Source organism: Hylobates moloch, unplaced genomic scaffold (assembly GCF_009828535.3).
Source record: "Hylobates moloch isolate HMO894 unplaced genomic scaffold, HMol_V3 SCAFFOLD_19, whole genome shotgun sequence".
NCBI lineage: Eukaryota > Metazoa > Chordata > Mammalia > Primates > Hylobatidae > Hylobates > Hylobates moloch.
In genome coordinates, this window is record NW_026652294.1 from 57,043,241 (window position 1) to 57,056,038 (window position 12,798).

Genomic DNA, 12,798 nt, shown 5'->3' on the forward strand with positions numbered 1-12,798 from the left:
CTGAGTCAGGTCGGCTTTTGGAAATAATTAACAAAAACAATCTAAAATCTGATCTGGGGGATCCCGAAGAAAGATTAGTCATGCACAAATTGAGATAAGTAAGAACTACCTCTCTGTTTCTCTTGCAAGTACTCTTCAAATTGGGATTTTTGTCTAGTTTATGAAAACAATTACCTTTTTAAAAAAGACTCAGTTCCATTTTTGGCAACTGATATTTTGTAGATCATAAAATATAAATTCATGTTCTACTAAGTAAAATAAATCAAGTAGGTGAGAGATAATTTTCTCTTTTGCCACTCTTCTCCAGAATCAAATTTCTTAGTTCTGCAAAGCTTTAAAATTACACATTTTAAAAATAAAATACAACTGTACAAGAAAAAATGTGAATTATAAGAGCATTAAAGCAAATTTATAAAGGTTCATTTTACTTAGTATTAGAAGCAGTTTTGCTTCAAGAAACTGGGATATTTTGCAGAGTTAAGTGGTCAGTAATCTGCCTAGTTTGAGAAAGCCGAATTAGCAATTCCTTCAGGAACAAATGGCTTACTCTTGTTATTTGAATGTTCTTTTTTGAAATATTTCATCAGCATCATACATACACCATTTCTTCATCATTTAATGATACCACGGTGTGTTTTAAGAACCCTTGTGTCTATAGTTTGTTGGCTCAGCAAATACATTATTTTCTCTGAATCTACTGGATCATTACATAGCACATTTGTAGAGTTTATTTCACCCATACCTCAGTGCTAAATGTGATTATTCCTTGTTTCCAGGGAAATTTAGCATTGGAGCAGCACAGCAGGCGAAGCTAAACCTAGTGGTAAAATTAGATGGACACATAATTCTGAGTGTTTACTCAAAGCGTTCCAGTACTGCTTTATCAATGCAGGAAGAAAGATTTAATCTTCTCTGTATGATCAGCGTCTTTCACAATACCAGCTATACATTTGATCCTTGAGAATGTTTGTTGGATAAATGAATAATATAAAAATTCAGTCATTATATGTTTTTTTTCCATTCAGATATCAGTCTGGCATGCTACTGGGGTTAACACCAGTGTAGGACGCTTGCATTCAGGTGAACACATGTTATTTCTCAGAAACCACAGAGTCTTTCGTGGCCTGACACAGGAGGTTGAGGTGGAGTAGAGTCTGGCATTACGTGTCTTCTGTGTGCCAGTACCGGCTCAGTACTTTACCTTTGCTTTGTGATTAGCTGGACAAAAGCACTTCAAGGAGAGCATGATTATTCCCACTTTAAAGATGGTTCAGGACTGTTTGGTCCCAAAGTCCTTGCTAAGGAGAATTTGTTTAAGAATAGAATTTAAACAAACGTTATAACAAATTAACATTATTTGGCAGTGGCCGAGAAGTTATCATGCACCAGAGAAGAAAGAATTATGTGAATCTTATTAATTTCCTCTCCAGACTCCATTTAACAAAATACACACACACACACACACACACACACACAAACACGCACAATATTAAAACAAGTCTTGGAATTCAGCCTTTGCAGGCCTCAACTCATACCTCCAATTATATTTGTAAGCCCTTTTTATTACAGAAAATGCATTTAAGAGGAATTATGTAAGATTTATTTAAGGCGAAACCCATGAAAACTTTTTTTCTTTTCTATTTTTGTTTTTAAGCTCAGGTCAAACTGAAAGAGAAAGTAAATCAGGCAAAGAAACCTCTTTATTTTTCATTACAGTAGCAGTCAAATGGTATGTGTACAATAAACTGAATTTTTAAGAGTTATTTGTAATTTAATTGCAAACAATATTAAAATTCCAAGTAGATTGGGATGCATACTTACTTATAAGAGTTATGACAAAATGAGGATTAAAATATTTATATACAAAAGGATTACACAAATTTAGAAGAAAATCAGTAAGACCATCATGCATAAGAAAGATGAGAACTGACAGTTAACAAAAAAGAAAGATAAATGGCTTAATAAACATTGTAAAATCTTTAACATCACTAACAATTAAAAACAAAAGTGAAGACGATAATGCAGTTATATTTTCTCCAATTAAGCAGCAAGGTTAATTTTTTATTTTATTTTTTATAATGCACAATACAGGTAGAAGTGTAAATTAGCCAACAAGTTTTGTAAAGCAGTTTATATATATGTATCAAAGAAGCTTTAAATATGTTTCTAGAGTGCTAATCTAAGGAAATACTCTGAAATGCAAGTAAATATTTAAATATAAAGGTATTCTTTGAAAATATTCTTTTATAAAGTAAAAAACCAGGAAATTCAATGTCCTCGAATAAGAAGTACATATGAAAACCATTTAATATGCTAGAAAATAAATTCTTGTGACCTAATAATAATAGTTATAAAACAGGCTATATAAAACTACATGACATAGAAAATGATACTTAGTGAAAGATGTCAATAGCAGTGATAACAATGGTTATCTATGCTTATTTCAATTACTTTTACTTGTTTCACTTTGTTTTTCTGTATTTTCCAAGTTTGCTTTCATCATTAGAAAAAAATTATAGAAGAAAAGAGAAAAATCAGAACAAAAGCAAAACTCTCTCATCGTATAGGCTCAAGTAGATGCAGAAAGAGAAGAGGAACTTAATCCTGGGCATCTCAAGTTGACATGAGTTTCCCTTGTGGTCCAGCTTCTGTACAGCGTATCTAGCGTCAAAAATCCAACCCAAACCAGGTATTGATTTTAGTCGACCACCAGATCTATCTGATACAATACAGAATGACAAAGTGACCATCCAAGTAAATACATTATTAGGTTGCATCAATCTAATGTCCAGAACAAAGGAGGTGATGGCTCAGCCTACTCTGGACTCAGCAGACCCTGTCTGGATGGTATGGTTAGCGCTGTGCACCTGAAACAGAATGGTGAATAACTACAGTCTGTCCAGAAGAGGGTAGCCATAATGGCAAAATGTCTTGAAACCCTATGATGTTGCTGCTTAAAACTCCTCCCTGTTTTTTTACTATTTTTGGAAAAATGTCCATAAGTCTACAAAACCCAGCTTCATCTGGGAAGACCCTCTCTGACTCAAAAGTCTAGTCACACAGTTTTTGTTTCAATTCCTTCAATAGATCAAGTTACTCCTCACTTCAAAACTTAGAATCCCCTGGCTCTTACTTTGAATTATTTTTTGAATGAAGGAATGAATTCTGTAAAGCCTATCTGTATGTTTTTGTGATCACCCTCCCCTTCTACATCTTAATTTCTATGTACTGTTTAGAAAATGAGATTCTAAATCTGAAAAAAGAGAAAAGAGGTGGGAGAGGAGGGGATATGATTCCTTCTGTTTAACTCCATTAACTAGAATTAAGTTTAATTACAGTTCTAAAACCATAAGGAAGAACGTTCTAAAAACTACATTTAAAAACTAGTATTGGTGCAAGGAACTCCCCTGTATGAAGTGTGTGCAAGTCATATTTGAGCATAAGCATGGGTTGGAGTTATCATAAAGGGGATTTTTCTGTCAGGTAGCTGAGTTTCATTAGTCTTAAAAAATTACTTCGAAGTACATGATTCTGTGACTTAGCAATCTCTTTGGCTATAGAGGCACTACATAAGGAAGAGAAGATTTAAGACAACAGGAGGCATAGAGCTAAACAAAGAAAAGCTTGGGGAAAAAAAGGAAATGTAACACTGTCTCAAAACATTTGATCTCATCATTTCGAACCTTCTCTGAGGCTAGGGTTGGCAGGCCTCCCAGAGAAACCAAAACAAAGCAACCTAACAGGGCACCACAAAACAAAAGGGGACCTAAGCTGGGCGATGAGAAGATGAAAGCCCTGTGTCCACATTCACTGAAGAGAGAGAGAGGAGACATGAAAGGCAGGCTTTCTCTTTAGGGTCCTTTTCAATTCACTTAAAGGCACACCTTTGAAATGAATGTCCTCAGCAGAGAGAGGGCAGTTCCCTGAATCCAGAAGTTGAGGCGTTAATGAGCACGGCTAAAGGAAAGTGTTGAAATGTCAGTGCAACTGCTTTCTCTATCTTCACTATCCTTAACCAAAAGTTGTGTCATCAGTCTGGAATGAGCAATGCCTGCTCAACAAACCCAGCTTTTTTCCTTCTCTTTGTATTTGCTTATTCACAGTTCAGAAATTGTCCAATGACCTTCTTACTGTCTAATCAAGGGAATTCATATTGTTGTGGAAAGAAAAACAACTTCCATTTGGTTTGAGTGAAAGATCCACATGATGTTTCTGTTTGAGACGTGAAAGATGAAAACTGAGCTATACTGTATAGTTTAACCTTATTAAGGGGTGATTTGTTTCCCAGCTACAGTGCGGAAACTACTTATGAGGTAGAACACAAATGTTTTATTTTTGACTGCTGCTAAAAGATATTTATGTTTTTGGGTGCTATGATGTTTATTGGGTTCTCACTATGTTTCAGGCAATGAGCCGAGTGATTTGTATGCATTATGTCCTAAATCCTAACAATAGCCTGGAAGTAGATCCAATTATAGCCCTTTTCACAGAAAAAGCCTAGAGCGGGTAGGTTGCTTACTTCAAGTCTGCAAGCTTCTAAGAGGCAGAGCCAGTTATATATTTGAGAGTTTCATATATTTGCACATCACCTGTCCAGTGTAGTTCAGCATAAAACATTGTCATCTGCCGCTATGGACAGATAAATACCCTTCACACTTCTTGTTCATTCTGACAGAAGCAGGTACAGTAAAAACAAATGATGTTCAGAGAATGGTTCATATCAGCTGTATACTCTTTTTTGCTGTAAGAATTGGGAAAGGCCGAGGTGGGAGGATCGCTTGGGCCCAGGAGTTTGAGACCAGCCTAGGCAACATAGGGAGACCACAAATCTACAAAAAAGTACAAAAATTAGCCTGATATTGTGTCATGTGCCTGTAGTCCCAGCTACTTGGAAGGCTGAAGTAGGAGGACTGCTGGAGCCTGGGAGGTCAAGGCTTCAGTGAGCAGTAATCATACCACTGTACTCCAGCCTGGGCAACAAAGCAAGACCCTGTCTTACACACACATACACACACACACACACACAAATTGGGAAAGTATGATAGTATCAGAATTAGGAAACACATAATATTACATTTATATTAACTTTGTTATTAAAAATTTCAAGTACATTTCAAAGTAGAGAGAATAGTATAATAAAGCCCCACATATTGATCACCTAGCCTTAATAATGATAATTTTACCATATTTCCTTCGGCTACTATCTCTTTGCTCAGTTGTTTTAAAGTAAGGGCCAGATACCATTACCTCAGCCTTTAAATTCTTTAGTATGGATCTCTAAAATTTGAAGATATTTTCTCACATATGATTCACTCCTAAGAAAATTAACAAGTTCCTTATCATGTCATACTCAGTTGGTATTTAGATTTCCCATATGTCCCCAATTTTCCATCAGTTTTTTTTTTTTTTTTTACAATTGTTGAAATAAGTTCATCACGATAGTGATGAAACGGATTTAAGAAAACTTACTTCTACAGACAAAGCAAATGTGGGATGGATTTGGAAGCAGAGAAAAATGGGATGGGTGCCTGTCGAGGACTTACCACATGCAGTCTGGGAACTCAACTTAAGTCGCCAACGCTACTCTTAAACCCCACCTGGGTCTGAGCTTAAATGAAAAATCATAGCATGAGGATTAAAATCATAGGCTCTTTAATCAGACTGCCAAAATTCTCCACTTACTAGCCGTGCAACCTTGGGCAAGTTAATCTCTTTGTGCCTTAGTGTTCTTCTATGTAAAATATAAATATTAGTATTTATCTCACAGAGTTTTTGAAAAAATTAAATGAAATAATATGAAAACTAAATGACATTGAACAGTGTCCAGCATACTATATGTGCTCAATAAGTGTTAGCTGTTGTCAGCATTATCGTTGTCATCATCATTGTCATCAACATCACCATGTTAGTTATCATGATGGGGACTGGCTCCAGGCTAAAGACTGATCCTGCAGCTGATCAGTATACAGGAGCAATGAGAATGGAGAATTGGGATCAGTGACTTCATACATTCTTTTTCCAAATTCTTTTTTATGTTGTCATATGATCCTTTTCATGAAGTTATTTTAAATCCACCTGCCTAGAGCTGGTGAAAACAAACATCCAAACAAACAACTTACTGTCTTAAGCTAGTGTCCAGCCCCTTTGCGTGGGTCTCCTCCAACCCAGCAGCCATTATCCAGGCTCTGCAGAGGAGGAATCTTTTTGTCCCATCTAAGCAAAGGTTTTCAAGCACTCCATAAATGCCACCTTGGCTTACTTAGCTCTCCTAACCTCTTTAGCCTATGAACCTCAAGTATCATTTTCTACCACTTTCTAGCCTTGCCTTTTCACCCATTCATCAATTCAGTTTCCTTGAACTTGGACCATCCTCCCCTTACTCTCTTATTTCCTTACTGTATCTCAGCAGAAGCAAGTCATTCAACAAGCTGTATTGAACAAGCTACTATGTGATAGGCACTATGATCATCATTGAGAATACAGAAATGGAGAACACAACATTTCTACCCCTAAGGAACTCAGAGCCTGTATGCTATCACATGGATAGCCACTTGCCTGGTCTGTTTTTGTTTCACGGGTGTGTCACAGACAACAAGATGTGAGAGTCTATATTATTGATCATCATTAGAAGAGTTAAGAGTGTATTGAATTATATATTTGGTCATCAATGTAAAAAATTTTCCATTTATTGCATTCATATTTATGACTGCCATAAAATAATTTTGACGGTTTATTTTATGAGGAAAACAAAACTCAGTGTTATGGACTATTAGATTTACTGGAAGAGTAATGAAGAATTCTAAATTTGAACTGTCTAGCCATCAAAAAGTAAAGGGGAGCTTTCCAATTATACATATGGACACCAATTCTGCAGAATTCCTATAAAAGTCAATTGTTTCTCTTTTTTCCCAGCACTCATTTCTGAGCCATTGTTGGTCATGCTGTTGCAAAATTACTTCACCAAAGTGTACTACTGTCCACATTTTCAGCAAATGAAAAATTAAAGGCAATTTACGATGAAGTGACATCAAGAGGGAAGTAGAAAGACTAAAATTGTGCAAGCCTCAAAGATTTTCTGGAAATAAATGACCCAACTCTGGATTTAGCTGGTCCCTTCCATCCCCAGATGCCTTCATTAGAGGTTTAGGACTGTCACATGCCATCTTCCTTTCCTTCCATCTCAGGAAATTGGTTCCTTTTACCTACACTATTCACTTCTTTGACACATACTGACTGATAGTACATAAGAAGCTTCATCCAATTCCTGATTTAAGCACTAACTGCAAGGGTAGAAAAAATGATTTCAGTACTAGCCTCACAAGCAGAAAGGATGATTCATTCATTAAGCAGAGGTCCAGCAGAGGTACCAAAAAATGAAGAGAGAAAGCAAATGCAGAGATTGAAGAGTTCTAGAGTGGGCAAAATAGGATGTGCAGAGAACAGGAGACAGGTCAAGTATAGCCCACAGGATGTCAATCAAAGGTTTTAGTTCCCAAGAATGGTCTAGCTGGAGCTGGTGGTATAAATTCTGTCTCCAGAACATCCAAACTGTGTTTTTTGCCCTTAATTTAATTCAGTTCATTTAATTTTAAAACTCAGACCAAGCAGAATATGTTGACTTAAGGGTACTATCCCTGGAACAGACTGCCTACATTTGTGACCCTTTCTAGTTGGTGGCTTTGGATAAACTATTTACATGTCTGTGCCTAAATTTCCTCATCTGAAAATGGACATAACAGATGTACCAACTGCATGGAGTTGTTGTGAGGATTACTTTTGAGAATGAGTACAGGTAGTCAGGGTAAAGCTCTTAACTACAGTGAGGGCTCGTTAATTAGCTGTTAAAATCTGAAAGAATATAAACCTGCAGTCTGCAGCCATACTTTCCATCACAAGGAGAAAGTCATTCTGTAGTAGGAAAGAATAAAGTCAACACATGGACAGAGATGAAGAGAGAGAGAGAGGAAGTCTCCATTTGAGGAGTCCTCGGCCTTAGTTATTTCTGAGGTTCACTCTACTCCTGCCCATGCAATTTGCCTACATGAAACAATACATTTTTAAAAACTTTTATTAGGATATCTTCAGTTGGGTTTCTGTAAATTGCAGCCAAAGAATTCTGACTTATAAAACCTACTTTGTGACAGACGCAGAGCTATGTTTTAAATGTATATTTCATCTTACAATTCTCAAATGAGCCTGTTATGGGCAGGGAAACTGCAACTCAGAGAACCCTCTGCTCCACTGCTACCCATTTTAAGTAGAAAAGCAGTATCAAATAGTGCTTAGAGGACACTCTGGAGCTGGACCTACTGACTCTATTGCTTACTAGCTGGATAATCTTGGGTAAGTTACTTAACCCCTAAGGGCATTTGTTTTCTCATCTGTTAAAGGGGAGATATTAATAGGACCTACTTCATAGCATAATGTGAGGATTTAAAGGCAATTATATGTAAAGCACTTAGGATATACAGAGAACTCTAAAAATATTAGCTATTATTATCATAGAGACTTTTCCTAATACCTTTTCTAAAACTTTGTCATTCTCTGACCCCTCATCCAGCTTTTTCTTCCTAGATGTATTACACTTGACACAGTAAATATTTATGTACATGTATGTCATTGTCCCTTTACAAAAATGTAAGTTTTTGTTTGCTACTTTCCCAGCACTTAAAAAAAGTAGCTGAGATATAGTAAGTGCTATCATAAGTACAAGTTGAGAATGAATAATCAACTCGTCAAAATTCTATAGCTAATTAGTAGCTGAGCTGAACAGGATTCCAGTTCAGGGCTGATTAGCTCCAACTTAAGCACTTTCTACCATAACATAATCTGAAATTTCCAAGTTTGTAGGTTATTAATATGTAAAGTGTCATTTTAAGTAGGAAAATACTGCAAGGAGAAACAGTATGGTGTAAAGGTAAGAACATGGAGTCTGTAGACATAGGGTTTTATCAGAAATGAGTTATAAGTTGTTATATCTCATTAGACTTCATTTCCTCATCTGTAAAATCAGAAGGTTAGATAAAATCATTTCTATGATTTCTCTCAGTTCAATTTTCCTGACTTGATTCCACAGTTAAGTAAACCAAATTTGTTAGCAAATAGTTTTGTACCATGGTATATTTTTACATTCAAGGTATCTCTCTCTGTATTTTCTCCTGCTACAGTGAATAAAGAGAAAAGCTATAAAATAAATTACAAAGAGAATTTGGTAACAGCTAGCAATTTAATTGTGCTGTAAGCTACATTGATTTTTGTCCTTGAAATCACCTTCTAAAATCAGAGTTATTCCAGAGAAATCACTTTCTGCTATGACACGGGCCCAAATGCTAAGGGAGTATTATCACCAGTGACAGAGAGAGGTGTCCGGGGGCAAAGCCAAATAGGAACCTAACCTTCTAGCAAAGGTTGCCAGTCTTCTTTGCTCACTCCACTCAACTCCTCTTATTCTCAAGATCTTTAACACAAAAGAGAATATGATTAACCATTGTTTACCTAGTTAAGTGTGTTCCCCACCTAGAAGCAAAGATATTGTGAGGTCCTAGCTTGCATTTTTGTATTAGCCAGTGTTTAGTAGAAGGCAGGATACATATTAGATACCTAGTGAGTAATGAATTACTAATGAATTGTTTTCATCTCTGGGGTTCTATATGATCTGGCAGTTGAACACCACTCTCCTAGTCTCCTCCATTCCACTTTCAATGATGTTTCTTTTTATTATCATCTCCTTTGCCTTTTACTTTATGTATGGCTCTAAACGAAGTTCATTCCTCTGGTCCTGACCACCTCTCATGTTCCTACAGAATAATCTCACCCCTTGTTGCTGGCAGCATTGTGCTTGTTTCTGTCTTTTAAATTCTTATTTTCTAAAGGAAAATATTTTACATTCCTGATATTTTTTGGTGGAGGTGGGAGGGTGGCTTGAGTGTTCGCAGTGGTAAAGAGATAAACACTGAACAACATAAGGTGAAACGCAATACTACTTAAACAGATTTGCCTTTCTATTTCTCAGTCCACTTCTTGGGTTTTCTTCCATTCTCTTACTTTGTCATTGAAAAGCTAAGCAATCCTCTTATTTGCTCATTTCGTATCATATCAGTAAAAGGTTTATTTCTCCAAAAACACAGGAAGAATGTATGCATAAAGAATAAAAGTGAAGTAATATTTTGATTATACTTACTAAAAGTAATCTGAAAAGCAGACAAAAAAATGAAAAAGACATCCCAGTTGTGAGCTCTATTAGAATTCAGGATTTTTTTAAAAATTAAATATACAAAGAAATAGAGGAAAATGACATTGTTCTCTACAGAGGTAATTTATTTTGGCAAGAGTTTAGCCTTTAGATAGCCTGCTTAGGCCCATTCCGTCTCCAGTTTTCTGTAATTCCCCCTTAAAGCTCTTTAATGTTGAACTTGTATTACAAATGTATCTTAAAAGATTTTGTTTAAAATAATCTGACAAAGCAAAGTATGAAAAGAACGCATTTCTGAGAAGGCACTTAGAAAACCAGAATTTGTACACCAGTGGAGCAAAAGAATGATGTCATATTAATTTAGCAAGCCATAGTTCTCTTAAATGCCAGAAAGAGCAATATCTTAACAAGTGAAGAATGTGTTAAGAGTTGGTGGACTAATATCAAATCACTGACTTAATCTAGTTTGAGCAAAGCTTTAACATATTAATTCCAAGATATTTTTTAAAAACAAAAAACACTTTCATTATGTTTCAATATTGCTTTCACATTTTTATTGCTCAGATGCATTTAAAATGAGAAAACTAAAACTAATTTGGTTAGAAGATATATCTCATTCCAAAAACTCTCATCGTTTTTCTTCACAAATGTTAATATGGACTAAGACAGAAAAATTATTCCTCTAGAAATGCATATAACTTAATGAATATATATTACTCAGTGATGAGCTTTTCCTTTTGAAACCTTCTCCTAAAATATTTTGGAAGCATGATGGGTATTTATACATAATCAGATTAGTATACATAAATCTCGAGAGCTTAATTACAGGAAAATAAGAAATGTTAGAAACTAGTGGATACTATCAGCCTTGTGCTTTGCTGCCCTTAGTGTTTCCTCTGTTGTTATTCTTAGAAGCTAGAAATCTCCCCCAAATATCTCTAGGTTCCATTATAGCTCATTTTATGAATTAAACTAAATTACTTTTGAATTTATCTCATTTTCCAGGCTGCACTTACTGCAGTGTTTAAGCCTTCAAGAGTTTACAACCTTATGTGCAAAGAAAAACATCTTCTCATCTATCTTAAAAACCACAATAAATGCTGGTTTGCATAGTGTTCAGTAAAACTGCATTTATTCAGTATTCTGTTAACTGGAACTCATTAATAAGCACTTATGCCCATGTACGGTACCAAAATATTCAATTGTCAAAATGACACCTCTATGGTATTTGGCATTTTAGAAGAGTTAGATTATGCTTAACATAAATTATTCTTTGAAAACTGGTTAATTTTACATATTATAATTATTATCACACTTGTATATTCATTCCTGATTTTACCCACAAATAGCTTTTTCTGTTGTTCTTTATAATTTCATGGATTCTAGGATTCAGAGAACAAATCTCTACGCTTCGTTATTTTATACATTTCAATCGTCTTGCTGTTCCTACTATTTGCTCCCATTATCTTCTTAGATCTATCTTTTTATGCCAGAGTGCAAACTTTATGACTGCTATACAAACTGTGTATTAACACCTTTATATATGCACACACTTTTTAATCTCTATCTTTGTTCGTTCTCATAAAAGTTTTCATTTTCTGTTTTTTATATCCTGCTTTTATTTCCACATGTCAAGCTCTCATCATATTTAAGGATATTGTCCAAAGTCATCTGCAGGGAAGAGGAAAAAGCTGAAGAAACAATGTCGGGGAGGAAAGAGAATAAGCCTGCTTGGCAAACAGTCCACTTTTTAACCTATGAGTGTATACATATGAGTATATCTATAAATTTAGTACTGATTCTTAAGAGAAACTTGAGCAAGCAAACAAAGTAGTCTTGTGTTAAGTTTGCACATTGTATTGTTTTGGATGAAAAAGACTCGATTGCTTTGAATTCACATTAGGCAATAAAAGTTTATTTTGATTTTAGAAATACAATATATAATGGATTATACTAGCCTTTTAAAGAAGCTTTGATATTTGTTTTCTGTATGTTAGGTTCTGTTTCAACTTTAAAACATGCTCAGGTGAATGATGGCTTGTAACCTAATAGTTACATAGAAAAGCGGTTATTTGTGTATTGAATCTCAATTTTCTTCTTCTGGTGAGTTTTTCAATTAGCAGTTAGGTGAGATGGTACTTTACATGGTGATGTAAGAGACTTTAAGGAAATGCAATTAATTTGTTGGGAAAGATCGACTTAGTATTTCCTTGACTTAGAGCCTTATGAGCTGGAGTCAAGTGCTGATTTTGCCACATGCCATGTGTCATCTTTGTCAGCTACCTAACTTTGCTGAACCTCAATTTCCTCATTAAAATGGAGATTATGATTCCAACTTATAGCATTTTTGTGAGGTTTACACGTGAATGGAGCTTGAACCCTGCCTGGAAGAAGAAACTCAGTGATGAGCTTTTCCTTTTGAAACCTTCCAGAGTGATGTGGGTTGAGTTTCAACGTATATTTCAAATGACAAAAATAAATTTTCAAATAACCAAGTTTTATATAAGCAATAACTGCTTTCATTACTTCAAAGCAAACAGGATACAAATTCACTATTTTTTAATACCCTGAATAGGAAAGAAAGACACTGTCCTGTATTATTATCC